This window comes from Oryctolagus cuniculus, chromosome 1 (assembly GCF_051225735.1).
Source record: "Oryctolagus cuniculus isolate XC-2025 breed Fujian yellow rabbit chromosome 1, ASM5122573v1, whole genome shotgun sequence".
In the NCBI taxonomy this organism is placed as follows: Eukaryota; Metazoa; Chordata; class Mammalia; order Lagomorpha; family Leporidae; genus Oryctolagus; species Oryctolagus cuniculus.
The window spans coordinates 4,437,501-4,453,423 of NC_142867.1; the positions used below are offsets into that span (position 1 = coordinate 4,437,501).

Genomic DNA, 15,923 nt, shown 5'->3' on the forward strand with positions numbered 1-15,923 from the left:
GACTTCTGTGAGATCCTCAGAAGCACACACACACACACGCGTGTCCTCTTGACACGGGCAACGTCTTTGTTCTGAGTTTCTGGCTTCGGGGTCTTCTTGGGCAAAGGCGACCCCAGGCAGCTCCCTCCACGTCCTTCTGTCCCCGTCAGCTGATGTGCACCCTGACTCCGCGCTAGCATCGGCCCCAGTGCACCCCAGGAAGAGCTACCCCGGGACACGGCAGCCCCTGCCACGTGGGAGGCCCGGAGAACAGCCCAGGTAGAAGAGCAGGAGCCACCGGGGAGTCCCACGGAGACAGGGAGGCACCGAGGAGTCCCGCGGAGACAGGGAGACACCGAGGAGTCCCGCGGAGACAGGGAGCCACTGAGGGGTCCCGCGGAGACAGGGAGCCACCGAGGGGTCCCGCGGAGACAGGGAGCCACCGAGGAGTTCCCGCGGAGACAGGGAGCCACCGAGGGGTCCCGCAGAGACAGGGAGCCACCGAGGGGTCCCGCGGAGACAGGGAGCCACCGAGGAGTCCCCGCGGAGACAGGGAGCCACTGGGGAGTCCCGCGGAGACAGGGAGACACCGGGGAGTCCCGCGGAGACAGGCGCGGAACATCTGGCTGCTCACAGAGGCTGAAACCAGTGCAGGCCTGACACGCACAAACGAGGAAGCAGGAAAAACAAAGGCGACCAGAAACTCCTTCAGAACAAAAGGACACACCACAGAGAGGTGCACCTGCTGACGCTCCCGGGAGCGACGCATCGGCAGCAGGCAGAGCACAGGGCCCAGCGGCGGCTGCAGATAGCCCCCGTCATCAGCCTTGACCCTGGAAGGAGTTAATAACCGGAGCTCAGAAGTGAAAGCTGAGAGAGGAAGCGGTGGTTCAAAGGCCTGCACCTTGCAGCAGGGAACCTGAGATGAGCTGTCGGTTACAGCGCGAGCTGACAGCTGCGTTTCTTACTCTCTGAACTAGGGGGACAACGCGGCCATCAGGACCTGACAGAGGACCGGAAAGACCCCAGACTGATGGACCGAGAAGCAGGAAAAGAGCGGCCAGCACTGTGGCACAGATGGTTAAGCTGCCACCTGCGGCGCCGGCATCCCACATGGGCAGCGGTTCGAGTCCCGGCTGCTCCACTTCCACTTCCAATCCAGCTCCCTGCTGATGCACCTGGGAAAGCAGTGGAAGAAGGGCCAAGTGCTTGGGCCCCTGTGTCCACGTGGGAGACCTGGAGGAGGCTCCTGGCTTTGACCTGGGCCTGCCCTGGGCATTGCAGCCATCTGGGGAGTAAACCAGCAGATGGAAGACCTCTCTCTCTCTCTCTCTCTCTCTCTCTCTCTCCCCCTCTGTCTCTGTCTCTGTCTCTGTCTCTGTCACTCTGCTTTTCAAATGCATAAATATATCTTTCTAAAAACAGTGAAAGAGAGAGAAAAGCCTTAGAAGAGCCGGACACGAGAGGCTAAAGGTTTGCCTCCAGGGACGGGAGGGGTTCGTCGGCTCTCGCCTGACTGATGCTTGCAAAGCTCCACGTGGATTCTGCAGAAACGGTCCCGCGGCGCCAGGACCTCCTCCTGTGCTCTTCACCCAGCTGGGCTCTCCTCAGGCTCGGGCTGGACGCAGCCGCCCCAGGGTTCTCTCCCAGCTTCTGGGCAGAGAGGGCGTGGAGGCGCCTCGCAGCCCCCGGCCGGCCCTCGCCCTGTGCGCCCCTTCCCCTGCCCGTCGCTGAGTTGATCCTTTGCCACACTGATTCGTGCGGGAAAAGTGTCTCTGAGCTTGTGAGCCTTTCGCACAAACTCCGGGGCCCGGCGGACAGAAATGCAGAAGCCAGCGCTTGTGGCCAGCGTCGGGGCGGGCAGGTTTAGGGGGCCAGCGCTTGTGGCCAGCGTCGGGGCGGGCAGGCTTAGGGGGCCAGCGCTTGTGGCCAGGGCCTCGAGTCGGGGCGGGCAGGCTTAGGGGGCCAGCGCTTGTGGCCAAGGCCTCGAGTCGGGGCGGGCAGGCTTAGGGGGCCAGCGCTTGTGGCCAAGGCCTCGAGCCGGGGCGGGCAGGTTTAGGGGCTGAGCCGTACGCCTGCTCTAACCCGCAGCAGTTAGCGTCAGAATTCAGCTGCGGTGTAGACACCGGCGGTGTCCGGGGATCCGACGCTGGAGCCTGGCGGTGGGAATCCTCCGCTGCTCGTCCTCACTTCCACTGAGCTGCAGCAGCTTACCTCCCAGTCGGGGGTTCGCCGGCCAAGATGGGGGCGCCCACCCCACAGGGTGGCAGTGATGGAAAACACAGGGCGTGGCGGGGGTGAGCCAGGGAGCAGAGCACCAGGGCCAGGCCACGCTCGGCTGATACAGCCAACGGTCAGAACCGCCTCCCCCAGGCCCAGCTCAGATCTCCACCCCTAACCCGCCAGCCGCTAACAGGGCGTCAGGGGTCCCCGCCCCAGGACTGCGGGACTTGGGGGCTCCCAAGCCACTGTCCACACTGAAGCACCACCGAGGGTACGATGTTACTTTACGTTTGGAAAAACGGAGGAAAATCCTGACCCATGGGTCCCTAAGCCAGACCAGTCTGAGCCCCAACTCCCAGGCCGCTGGAGTCCAGCGTCCCTCTGCTCCCCTGGAGCCCACCAGGCCAGCTACCCCCACCCCAACAAGGGCTGTCCTTGGGCATCCGGGCCCCCCAGTGGCCAGTGCCCCCAGCAGCCAGCCTCCGGCCTCCCCTCGGGAATTCCTGAACTCTGGTCCGCGTTCTCAGAGCACGAGGGCAGGGGAGCGCTGGCCGCGGGAAAGGCGTGGCGTGAGGCAGACACCCACACGGTGCCAGGACTCTTCTCTGGCTAAGTGTCCCTGTCCCTGCCCCATGTCCCTGTCCTGTGTCCCTGTCCCTGCCCCATGTCCCTGTCCCTGTCCCGTGTCCCTGTCCCGTGTCCCTGTCCTGTGTCCCTGTCCCTTGTTCCTTGTCCCTCCCTTCTTTCCCTGGAGAAACTAAATCCACATGATTTTGGCCGGCGCCGCAGCTCACTAGGCTAATCCTCCGCCTAGCGGCGCCGGCACACCGGGTTCTAGTCCCGGTTGGGGCGCCGGATTCTGCCCCGGTTGCCCATCTTCCAGGCCAGCTCTCTGCTGTGGCCAGGGAGTGCAGTGGAGGATGGCACAAGTGCTTGGGCCCTGCACCCCATGGGAGACCAGGAAAAAGCACCTGGCTCCTGGCTCCTGCCATCGGATCAGCGCGGTGCGCTGACCACAGCGTGCCGGCCGCGGTGGCCATTGGAGGGTGAACCAACGGCAAAGGAAGACCTTTCTCTCTGTCTCTCTCTCTCACTGTCCACTCTGCCTGTCAAAAAAAAAAAAAAATCCACATGATTTTAAGAAGATTTTTTTTAATCTGGAAGTCAGACACAGAGATCTCCCTCCTGCTGGTTCGCCCACAGCAGCCGCCAGTCTCCCACCTGGGTGGCAGGGACCCAGCTCCTTGAGCGACACCTGCCACCTCCCAGGGAGCTGGAATCAGAAGCAGAGGCAGGACCCCCACCCAGACAGGGGATGCGGGTGCCCCACAAGGAGGTGAACTTCGATGCTCGGTGCCCGCCCCAAATCCACACGATGCTAGTGACGCTGAGCGCTCCTCCCGCAGGCTGGGCTCACGGCCCCGCTGGCCGCATCGCCCTAGCCGGAGAGAGGACTCGGGGTGACGCCAGCGGATGGGGACCCTGAGCACGTGCTGTGTGCTCTGTGTGCTGGCGACACCGGACCCATGATGGCCGCAGAAGCTGGCCGGTAGGAGCAGCTTGAGCGTGGGGCCACGGAGCAGGAAGCAGAACCGAGAAGCCGTGGGTGAGGAGGAGGACGCGGGCCTCGGGACACTCAGACCCAGGCGAGCGGTGCCCTGGCCGCCCAGTCGGCGGCGCCCAGGCGGGCGTCTGACCACAGTGCAGCCGTGGCCTGGGCCCGTTTTGGTTCTGTGCTTCCCCATCCGAGAATCGCGAGCAGAATCCCTCGGAGACCTTGGCGTCTGCAGTCATTTTTCTTTGAGCCATTTTGGTGCCGAAACCCAAAGAACGCAGCCCCTGGAGGGCGGCAGGAGACGTCACCCCCTCCAGGAGCCCCGGCTTCCTGGCCGCACCCCGGGAGCTGTGGAAAGTTCCTCTCAGGTCAGACTGAGGGGGCGGCAGGGAGGCCTCCGGTCTCTGACGACAGAAGTTGGGGGATCGGTTCAGGGGGTCCGAGAGACCTCAGGGCCAGACGCAGGCAGCTTTAACCCGGCGCGCCACGGCACCGGCCCCATAGAGCAGGAACTTCCAAAATATTCTAAAAAAAATGTACTGGGTGGGGTCGGTGCTGCGGGACAGCAGGTTAAATCCCCAGCCTGCAGTGCCGCCATCCCATATGGGCACTGGTTCGAGTCCCGGCTGCTCCACTTCCCATCCAGCTCCCTGCTGATGTGGTCTGGACAAAACAGAAGATGGCCCGAGTGCTTGGGCGTCTGCACCCACGTGGAAGACCCGGATGGAGTTCGAGGCTCCTGGCTTCCACCCGGCCAGCCCTGCCCATTGGAGCTGTGAACCAGAGAATAGAAGACCTCTCTGTGTCTCTGCCTCTTTCTCTGTAACTCTGCCTTTCCAATAAATAAAAACAAAGCATTAAAAAAAACCATAAAGGCTTAAGCAAGGGGCTGATGGGAGAAACCTTGGGCGCACACTAACGGCTGTGCTTTGTCTTTGGCGTCCTCTGCCCCTCTGAATTCCCTGCCCCTTTGCTCCCTGACGTGCCGGGGGGGGGGGGGGCAGAAGCGCTATCCGTGGCAGCTGAGCCGCAGAGCAGCAGGACCTGCGCTGTTCTGCCCAGCCGGAGCGCTCGGCCCCGCGCAGCAAGGGAAGGCTCAGAGCTGGGCCGCGAGCCTCACCTTAGCTCACCTGCCGCCTGCACCTCTCTGTCCTGGAGAGCGGAGGTGACCGGGCTGCTATCTGCTGGCTCTGCAGCCGAGCTAATAATTGCTCAGGGCAGGGATCAAACCGGTCGATCCCAGAGGGCAGGGGCCCTGGACTCCTGCTTTCCAGGAAAGCGAAGGAGAGGATCCCGGGGAAGTGGTATGAGGCAAAGCAGAACCGACGGTGGCTGGAGACCGGGGTCTGTTTGGCCGGGTGTCCTGGCCTCCTCTCCTGCCGTGAGCAGGGGGCTGGCGATCCTCGAGTCTTCCTTTTTTATAGATAGTCTCCTAAAAACTGGTTTTCCTTGGGATTCCCATAGCCCGTGTCGGGCCTGAGCCCCAGTCCTGCTCCGGATTCCAGCTTCCAGCTGACGCACACTTCGGGAGGCGGCAGGCGATGGTCCAGGTCGTGTGGCTGCTGCCACGCACAGGAGAGCCCTGGAGGGAGTCCTGGCTTCCGGCTGCCGGCTTCAGCCTGCCCAGCCTTGGCTGCGGTGTTGCAGGCATTTTTTAAAAAAAATATTATTTATTTATTTATTTGAAAGGCAGAGTCACAGAGAGGCAGAGGCTGAGAGACAGACAGAGAGAGAGAAAGAGAGAGAGAGGTCTTGCATCCGCTTGTTCACTCCCCAGATGGCCACAATGACAGGAGCTGGGCCAATCTGAAGCCAGGAGCCAGGAGCTTCCTCTGGGTCTCCCACACAGGTGCAGGGGCCCAAGGACCTGGGCCATCTTCTACTGCTTTCCCAGGCCACAGCAGAGAGCTGGACTGGAAGAGGAGCAGCCGGGACTAGAACCAGCGACCAGATGGGATGCGGCGCTGCAGGCAGAGGCTTTACCCGCTACGCCACAGTGCCGGCCTTGGAAACGGTTCGTTCTTTCTTTCTTTCTTTCTTTCTTTCTTTCTTTCTTTCTTTGACAGGCAGAGTTAGACAGAGAGAGAGAGACAGAGAGAAAGGTCTTCCTTCCATTGGCTCACTCCCCAAATGGCCGCTACGGTCGGCACTGAGCCAATCCGAAGCCAGGAGCTGGGTGCTTCCTCCTGGTCTCCCATGGGGTGCAGGGCCCAAGCACTTGGGCCATCCTCCACTGCACTCCCGGGCCACAGCAGAGAGCTGGCCTGGAAGAGGAGCAACCGGGACAGAATCCAGCGCCCCGACCGGGACTAGAACCCGGTGTGCTGGTGCCACAGGCAGAGGATTAGCCAAGTTGCCATGGCACCGGCCTGGAAATGGTTTTCCTAATTGAAGTTCAGGACTGAGGACCCCTTTGCACGTGAGTCCTGCAGCGTAGCTCGGTGCACACGAGGTGAAGCCGGCAGCAGCTGAGCCACAGGCCCCGCAGCCCCACAGGCGCCCAGCTGACGCACGAGGCCAGCTCCGGGCTGTAACCGAGGACCCTGCCCCGGAAGTGGCCAAGGATGCTGTCCCGGAAGTCACGTCCTTCTACTGTCTGCTACATCTGAGCACGTGGCAGCCCTGAGTCCTCTGACAGCTTCCCAAACCCGAATCTTGGTCAAGGTCGGTTAAGATCTTTAAGTTTGCAGTCATTTTGTCCTTTGGAAAATTTTCTGTTATTTTGTTAGAGAGAGAGAGAGAGAGAGAGAGAGAGAGCGAGCTCATCTGCTGGCTCACTCCCCCAAATGCCCACGACTACCAGGGCTGGGCCTAGCGGAAGCCAGGAGCCAGGAGCTCCATCGGCTCTCCCACGAGGCGGCACAGACCCGGCTACCTGCTGCCTCCCAGCACGTGTGACCGCGGGAAGCGGGATCGAGAGCAGAGTGAGGACTGGACCCAGGCGCTCCGCCACGGGAGGCAGGTGTCCCCACCGGGCCGCGGCTGCAGCTCCTGGCTCCTGGCTTCAGCCGGCCCCCGCCCTGCTGCGGTGGCCATTTAGGGAGTGAGCGAGCAGAGAGATGGGAGACCTCGTTCTCTGTCTCTTGATGTCTCTCCACCTTTCAAAAGACAAAACGTGGTGTTCAGAAAACACCGCTCTCCCCCGGGACGTGAGGTCGGCAGGGGCGGCACTGTCGCCGTGACAGAGGCAGTGGCAAAGGGGCCGGCTCCTGAGGCCATGACAGGTGCAGGGTTAGCTGGTGCCTAAGTGCGGGCCCCCGAACATCTTAACACAACAGACACCTGTCCGTCAGGGCTGCGCCGTGAAACATGGCCTCGGACGGCTCGCAGGGTTCTCGCCCTCCTTGGAGTCTTCAAATATTTGCTCTGTCATTTTCGTTGATGCGGACTCATCAGATTGAAGCCGGCTGAGGTGACAAAGTCCCCCAGGCGTCGCTGTGGGCGTGCACCTGCCACGACGAATTCTGTGTCAGCATGTCTTGGCCAGCACGCCCAGAGATAGAGCTGGTGCCGTCAGCAGCTTGGAGTAAGCGGAGGGACTTCTGGAACGTTGCGGGCGTCGTCTGACCGGCTGAAGGCCGTGGACGAGGGGCCGACCTGCCTCGCAGACGGGGGCTCTGCCGCGTCCTGAGAGGGCACTGGCTGGGACCGGTCAAGGCGGGCCCCTGGGTGCTGCAGCTGCTGGCCGCATGGCGGTGCGCGTGTGACGTGTCCGCGCGTCCCGGGGGCAGGCACTGGCCTGGGGTGAAGCCACCAGTTAGGACGCCTGCCTCCCACGCAGTGCGCCTGGGTTCCAGTCCCAGCTGCCTCCAGCTGCCTGCGGGTGCCGGCCCTGGGAGGCCGTGGTGACACTCATGTGGTCGGGGCCCTGCCGCCCACGCGGGAGACCTGGGGGAAGTTCCTGCCCCTTGCCCCCTGCCCCAGCTGTTGAGGGCATCTGGGAGTGAACTGGTAGGCGAGGGACCCCGCCTGCCCTTCTGTGAGTCTCTCTGTCCACTAAATAAGGAAGCAGTTTTGTTAGAAAGAGCAGTGGCTTCCTGTGTGCAGCACCGCAACCTCGGCAGCAGGGAAAATCCTGGTCTTCCCTCCTCCAGCCCACCCGGTGGCGGGCGTGGCCGTTTCTTTTCTTTCTTTTTTTTTTTTCTTTTCTTTTCATTTTTTTTTTTTTTTGACAGGCAGAGTTAGACAGAGAGAAAGGTCTTCCTTCTGCTGGTTCACCCCCCAATGGCCGCTGCGCCGATCCGAAGCCAGGAGTCAGGTGCCTCCTCCTGGTCTTCCATGGGGGTGCAGGGCCCAAGCACCTGGGCCATCCTCCACTGCACTCCCGGAGCAGAGAGCTGGCCTGGAAGAGGAGCAACCAGGACTAGAACCCGGTGTGCCGGTGCCACAGGCGGAGGATTAACCAAGTGAGCCACAGCGCCGGCCCGGGAGTGGCCATTTCTGCCCTGACGAGGGTGGAATCAGTACCCATGTTTGAAAAGTGGTTGTTCACAGATTGAATATTTGATTGTTTTCTCTGCTCCAAAAATTACTGAAGTGTCAGAACAGCCCACCGTGCAGTGGAGAGAAAAACAAATGAAATGAGAGAAGCCGACACACGCGCTGGCCCACGCGCACGACGCTCGGGGAAACGAGAGAAGCGGACACACGCCCACGCGCACGCCGCACGGGGTCCCCGTCTGTCTGCCTCTCACCACAGCGCGGGTGTTTCGCCACACATAGTTTGTAGCCACGTGTCAGGTGTGTATAGATTTTGAATTTTTCTGATTTCCTGATAAACACTGAACCTTTCCAAGTCAACAGATTCCCCTCTACATCTTTACTTAATTTAATTTTAGGGATTCATTTATTTGAAAGGCAGAGGGGGGGGGTCCTCCATCTGCTGGTTCCCTCCCCAGATGGCCACACGGCCAGGGCTGGGCCAGGCTGAAGCCAGGAGCCGGCAGCTCCACCGGGGTCTCCCCTGTGGGTGCAGGGCCCAGGCACTGGGCCGTCCTCTGCTCCTCCCCTGGCGCATTAGCAGGGGCTGGATGGGACGGGAACCGTGCTCGGAGGTGGGACGCCCAGGTTGCAAGCCGGTTAACCCGCTGCCGATGGCGCCCGCCCAGGGAGGACTCCTGGGGCAGAGACCGGGGGGGGGGGGTCCCTGCGGATCTCTGCCGAGCGGCAGGAAGCTGATCCCCAGAGGCTGCGCGGGGTTGGATTCCACTTCTGGAACGAATGTTCTCCAAATGACAGGAGAGGGCCCTGGAGAAGAGATCAGTGGTCGCCAGAGATAAGGGCGGGAGGGGGCGGGAGGAGGGGCCCTCGCGGTGACGTGGTGATGGGAGTGTGTACTTACCCAGGTGACTGCACAGCACTAAACACACTCACACACAGACACGCACACATATAGACACACATACACACACAGACACACACTGAGACACACACACGTAGACACACACAGATACACACATAGACACACACACACACAGATACACACAGACACACACAGATACACACAGACACACACACAGACACATACACAGACACATACACAGACACACACAGACACACACTGAGACACACACACTGAGACACACACAGAGACACACACACAGATACAACATAGACACAGACACACACACATTGACACACATAGACACATAGACACACACAGATACACACACACATAGACACAGACACACACATAGACACACAGACACACAGACACATACATATAGACACACATACACAGACACACACAGAGACACACACACAGATACACACATAGACACAGACATACACATGGACACACACAGACACACACAGACACACACTGAGACACACACATAGACACAGACACACACATAGACACACACAGACACACAGACACATACATATAGACACACAGACACAGACACACACACACAGACACACACAGATACACACATAGACACAGACACACACATATAGACACACATACACAGACACATACACACAGACACACAGACACACACAGATACACACACACATAGACACAGACACACACATAGACACACAGACACACACAGATACATACACAGACACACACATAGACACACAGACACACGCACATAGACACACACAGACACACACATAGACACACGCACATAGACACACACACATAGACACACAGACACACACAGACACACACACACAGACACACACCCCCATCCAGGTAACACGGGCACATCGGAACAAGAAGCGTAGATTGTACCGACGTCGGCCTCCTGGCTGTGCTACTGTTGGCCCAGCCCTGGTCACCGCGGTCGTCTGGGGAGTGAACCAGCAGATGGAGGATCCCCCTCTCCCTCTCTGTAACTGTTTCAGACAAATAATCAATCTCTTTAAGACAGCTCTTTACATTTTATTGCTGAGTATGTGAGCAGCTGGCAAAACGTGCGTGGAAATGTGTCTTCTGAAGAACATGCATGGGTTTCAAGACTTCGTGCACCAAAGTGAATGCAGGGACTCGTGAGGCCCCTCAGCTTCCGGGGTGGACAGCCGCGCTCTTCTCGCCGCGGAGCCATTGTCAGTAAACGGCTGGCACCCCCCCCCCATATAAGAAAGACGTATTTATTCGTCTGAGAGACAGAGAGAGGCAGACAGACGCCCGCCAGAGGAACGGGGCCCGGGCCTCCCACGTCGCGGACTGCAGCCCGGCTACTCGCCCGGCACCTGCTGTGACTGCGTTCGGAACCGCTGAACCACACTTGAGATGGTGAAGCTTTCACAGGCAGCGTTGTCTGGATTCCTGCGATTTTTTTTGACAGGCAGAGTGGACAGTGAGAGAGAGAGACAGAGAGAAAGGTCTTCCTTTGCCGTTGGTTCACCCTCCAATGGCCGCCACGGCCAGCACACTGTGCTGATGCGAAGGCAGGAGCCAGGTGCTTCTCCTGGTCTCCCATGGGGTGCAGGGCCCAAGCACTCGGGCCATCCTCCACTGCACTCCCGGGCCACAGCAGAGAGCTGGCCTGGAAGAGGGGCAACCGGGACAGAATCCGGCGCCCTGACCAGGACTAGAACCCGAGGTGCCGGTGTCGCAGGCAGAGGATTAGCCTAGTGAGCCGCGGCGCCGGCCGGGTTACTACGATTTTAACAGCTGGAGAAAGCGATCAGCGGGGCCTGCTGGTACAGGCTGTTTGCTGCGTTTCCTGGCCGGGTCCGCGTCTGCTCCCGTTGGTCTCCCCGGTGCTGGCTGGCACCCCCTGCCCGCTGTGCTGCTGACTCCAACCCTGGCCACCCCCGCTCCTCCCAGCAACAGGGCTAACGCAGCTCGGTCTCCTGGCGCTGCCTGGAAACTGCCCACTCACCTCTCTCCCAAACACATGGCAAGAGAGGGCCAGGGGTCTAAAGTCGGCTCTCTGTGTCTGTCTCGTGAGCCACCCCCTCAGCCACGACACCGCCATCAGCTCCGCCTCCCCGTCCTCACAGCCTCGCCCGAATGGGAGCTTCGGCTGCAGAGGAAGCCCCTGGCCAGTGGATTCGGGATGGGCCACGGAGGGCTCTGATTGGCTCAGCTCTGATCACGTGCTCTCAGAATGACCTAGTCCCTGCGGCCAGAGTGCAGGTTCTGTGATTGGCCGGGCCCAGTCCCTGCGGCCAGAGTGCAGGTTCTGTGATTGGCCGGGCTTGGGTCACACGTGAACGCGGGTGTCTGGAGGTCAGGGCCTGGGACCCCCGGAGGATGCTGAGGGTGGTGGGGGTGGAGGAAGAGACTTGCAGGCGCTGCCGGCTCCACGCCCGGTGAGCAGGCCTGCTGCCTGTGCCACTGCCGCCTTAGCTGGTGTAGCCAGGTAAAGGTCCAAGTGGCCGCAATTTGCTATATTTATTTATTTGAAAATCAGAGTTACAGAGAGAGAGAGTCTTCCATCCACTTGTTCACTCCCCAAATGGCCACAAAAGCTGGAGCTGGGCCAATCTGAAGCCAGGAGCCAGGAGCTTCTTCTGGGTCTCCCATGCGGGTGCAGGGGCCCAAGCACTTGGGTCATCTTCTGCTGCTTTCCCAGGCCACAGCAGAGAGCTGGATCGGAAGCGGAGCAACCAGGACTCGAACCAGCATCTATATGGGATGCTGGCACTGCAGGCGGCGGCTTCACCTGCCACGTCACAGCGCCGGCCCCCAAGTGGCCCCATTTTGGGAACAGTGGGAAAGAGCAACGGCGGCCAACTCCCACGACGCTGACTTTCCCCCGGGGAGATCTGTGGGAAGACGTGGAGGAGCCAAACTTGAGCTCTGAGAGGCTACCAGGTCCTCCACTGTCAGCCAGAGCTCAGCGGCAGACACAGCGGTGGGGGGGGGGGTCCCAAGCCTCCCTTCGACCTTCTCCCCCGAGTGAAGGGGAGGAGAGCGAAGCTCCCCCCTGCCCCAGCACCCAGAGGGATTCATTTCCCTGAACTTGGGGCAGGAGACTCGGTCGTGAGGTCGTGAGTGCACAGTCCCCCCACCCCGTGCGAAGTCTCCCCAGGGCCGCCCTGGAGACGGAGGGAGGCTTCATCCCGTTCTCTGCGGGGACAGTGAGGGGCCATTCCCGGACTCCGACCTGATCCCTGGGGACACCGGGCACTGCACCCATGGTGACCTCTCAGATAGCCACACCACGCCAGCCGCTGGGCTTGCCCGGACACAGTCACAGCGCCCTGGGCGGGAGGGGCCTCCCCACTTATCTGTCCCCTCCCTGGGCCTCGTTTGGCTCCCTGGAAGGCGCTGGGTTAGGTGGGGCCCCCAGCTCCCCTGGGCACTCACAGGCTGATTCCTGCAGGCCACCTGCCCCGCTCCAGAGCCTGCCAGGGCTCCCCTGTCCCCTGGGCACCCACTTCCGTTCCTCAGCCTCCACCATGGACACCAGAGGCCCTGCCCACTGCACCCCCACAAGGGGCCCCTGGCTCCTGCCCGTGCCTGCGCTGTCTGAGGACCCCCGTGAGCAGCTCTGCGAGTCCGGGGCCGTGTGGCCTTGGACACGTCCCCTCCGTGCCTCTGAGCTCTGCCTTTGTCCACAGGGTTGAGTGGAGTCAGCACCGAGGTCCCTGGCATGAGGCCAGCACCGGGTGGGGCCAGCTGGCCCATGGGCTGGGGCAGGTCTGATAGGAGCGAGCGCCGAGCAGGCCGGTGACACCCCCGCCGCAGGGGACAGCCCTGGCACGGGAGCGCGGGGCGGCGCTTCCTGACAGGTAGCGGTGAGTCAGCCACCTCTCCTGGGAGAAACAAGTGAACCACGCCAGGTCCCAGCCCTCAGGAGCAGGGTGTGGCAGGAGGGAGATCGGTGAGCAAGCCAGGCGCCCAAGCGGGCCGTGGGGGAGGCGGAAGTGCACGTGGGCACCTGGGCCACAGAGGGGAGGGCAGGCGGCACCGGCGGGGTCCAGGCTGGGAGGGCGGCTCTGAGCCTGCAGAGCGGGGCTGGGGGAAGGGCGAGTGGGACGAGTGGGACAGGGCAGGGGGCGGAGAATGTTCCGGGAGGTGTCCTCTTGGGGCGGCAGGGTTGTGGGGGGGTGCTCTGGGCACGTCCTCACGGCGTGACCTGCAGCCTCTCACTGTCTCCCGGCAGCTGCAGCGTCCAGATGTGCGCCCCACCCTCGCGGCCCCCCAAAGTCCCCAGGGAGCACCACGCAGCTCCCAGGGGAGGCCAAGCCGTTCACATCCCGAGGCCTCTGAGACACCGCGCGCTCCTCGGAGGCTGCAGGGCCCGGAGCTTGGGCCCAAAGCAGGGGAGACATCCAGGCCGTGGGGGGCCAGCAGCAGAGCTGGAGAGACCTCCAGGGCGGGGTGTGGGGGAGACAGGCTTCCAGAGCCGTGCACGGCTGTCCCTGGCTCCGCCTCCGCTCTAGGGGGCCACCCCACTCAGGGCCTCGGTTTGCCCTTCTGAGAAATGGGCCTACAAGGACTGGGAGGGGCTGGACCCAGCGCTCACCTGGTCACCCGTGAAGAAGGCCTCGCTGGCCCTGGGCTGGGAGGGTCTCACTGGTCTTACCATCCTCCTGCAGACAGAAGTGACGGCAGGTAGGGGGCCACAGCACCGGCCTGCAACCCCTGCTCCCGCGGTTGTAGAGGTCCCCGGCCCCTGCCCCACCTTTTACCTGGGCCGCTCCCACAGTGCCTCTGCCCCCTTCCCTGGCTCCCGGAACCTTGGGGCTCAGAGACAGCCCAGGGCACGCTGGCCGAGGAGGAGACGCCATGTCCCTAATCAGTGCCTCTGGGATCTAGCCACAGGCCTGCTTGCCATGAGCGTGGGTTTGCCACATTCAGGTGTGGCCAGAGTGGGAAGTGGCGGGCAGGGATGTCCGCACGGAAGCCCCGTACCTCCCTAATGGCCCCTGGCCTGCACGGGCACGCACGGGGCAGGGGGGAGGAGCTGGCAGCCTCCTCCGAGCTGTGGCCCAGGAGGGCAGCCCCTGCAGGTGCAGCTCGGGCCCCAGGGCAGCTGTCAGCAGCCTTTCTGGGCTGGGCTGTCCAGGGTGGCAGGCGTCACCAGGGAGCAGCCCGGGGCTGGCACTGGGCTGGAACAGGGTGAGGCCTGCGGCCTGGAAGCGGGGAGCTGCCCAGTCCTGCGCTGGGCGCCCTCCCTCACACAGGAGGCCTTGAGGGACCCCTGCTGCCAGGACCCCTTGGTCACCACCTCCCTCTTCCAGCTCTGGCCCCGAGGGGTCAGCCTGGGGGCCGCCACAGAGGCCCAGCGTCACCGCAGCCCAGAAGGGGACAGGACACAGACCCTGACTTGGGAGCCTCCTGGGGAGGAAGTGCAAGTGTGGAGAGAGCGCGGAGGCCACAGCACCAGCAGAGCAGAGAGGCGGTCCCCGCCGGACCTCGGAGGACACAGGGCACGGGCCGCCCGCAGGCTGGGGGGGGGCTCCAAGCCCCTCCCCGAGGGCCCCGCCCCCGAGGGTCCCACCCCAGGCCTCACCCTTTGGGAGCTGTCCCGACCTGGCGCCCTTTGTCTTCCCACCGCGGATGGGGGAGTGGACAGTGGTGCAGGGCAGCACCAGCAGAGCCGGTGGAAGGGGGTGGGGGTTCCGGACCCATGGGGCGAGCAAGGAGGACCCCGCGGGGCTGTGGGGCCCAGAGCAGCAGGCACTCGGCACGGAGGGGGGCGGCAGCCAGGGTGGATTTGGATTTGCTCACCCGCTGCGCCCCGCCTGGCCCCGGGAACCGGGAATGTGCTGAGTCACGAGTGAGCGAGTGAGTGGGTGCTGCCCGGGCTGTCCAGGCAAGGAGGCGCCGGGTGTGGCGGGGGCAGGGCCAGATGCACCTGCCAGGGCGGGCCTTGCTCTTTAAGCCAGCACGCAGTAGGTGGTCAATAAATGCAGGGTGCCCGAATGAAAGTAACTTTAGTTTTTTTTTAAAAAAGACCATGCCCACTTACACTTGATAGTAATGGCAGCAGGCTCCCCCTTAGGGCTCCCGAAGACTGCCGCGGGCTTTGTATTCCTGTGTGTTACACAAGGCCACGAGGCAAACAGGGAAAGCTGGCTCCCGCCTCTTCCTTGCTGGACGCTCAGCGGTCTACCCTCGCCCCTTTCCAACCCCACCCCTCCCACCTGGCCAGATTCCCGCGGGAGCCAGAGCTCGCGGCCGCCTGGTGAGTGGGGGCTCAGCCGCTGCGGAGCTGCCTTCTTTGGCAGGGTTTTTCTCTTGTCTTCTGATAAGCTCCACCCAGCCAGGAACCCCCGCATCTTCAGGGTTCAAAAGGTCGCCTCCAGGTCGCCTCCACACCCCTCTGTACTGAGTCTGTGTGCTGCGTCCCCTCACGCAGGAGCTGGGGCTGGGGACACGGGCGGCCAGGGAGACGCGAGGACCAGGAGCAGACAGGCCTCGGGACTGCTCTCAGCGCACACAGTGAGCGGTCCTGTCCCAGCCCCAGCAGTGGGGGGTCCTGTCCTTTCCCAGCAGTGGGGGTCCTGTCCCAGCCCCTAGCAGTGGGGGTCCTGTCCCAGCCCCCAGCAGTGGGGGTCCTGTCCCAGCCCCAGAGGTGGGGGGTCCTGTCCTTTCCCAGTAGTGGGGGTCCTGTCCCAGCCCCCAGCAGTGGGGGTCCTGTCCCAGCCCCCAGTAGTGGGGGGTCCTGTCCCAGCCCCCAGGAAAAGGAAGGTGTCCTTCCCAAAGCACCGAGGGCGGGACCCCCGGGGGGCATGGCCTGGTCAGAAGCGGCAC

At 62.5% G+C, this 15,923-nt stretch overlaps 1 long non-coding RNA gene across 4 annotated transcripts; it reads right to left on the reverse strand.

Annotated features, from left to right (window-relative positions):
• Positions 1–11,599: 11,599 nt before the first annotated feature.
• LOC138847479 (uncharacterized) lies at positions 11,600–14,995 on the reverse strand. Of its 4 annotated transcripts, none has more exons than XR_016222350.1 (3): positions 14,898–14,995; positions 13,690–13,756; positions 11,600–11,983 (listed from the first exon to the last, which is right to left on the reverse strand). It is a non-coding gene; the product is annotated as an uncharacterized LOC138847479 (long non-coding RNA). The 4 variants fall into 4 exon arrangements; XR_011385312.2 differs by having other exon boundaries at positions 14,680–14,949; XR_016222380.1 differs by lacking the exon at positions 14,898–14,995 and adding an exon at positions 13,856–14,065.
• Positions 14,996–15,923: the final 928 nt, after the last annotated feature.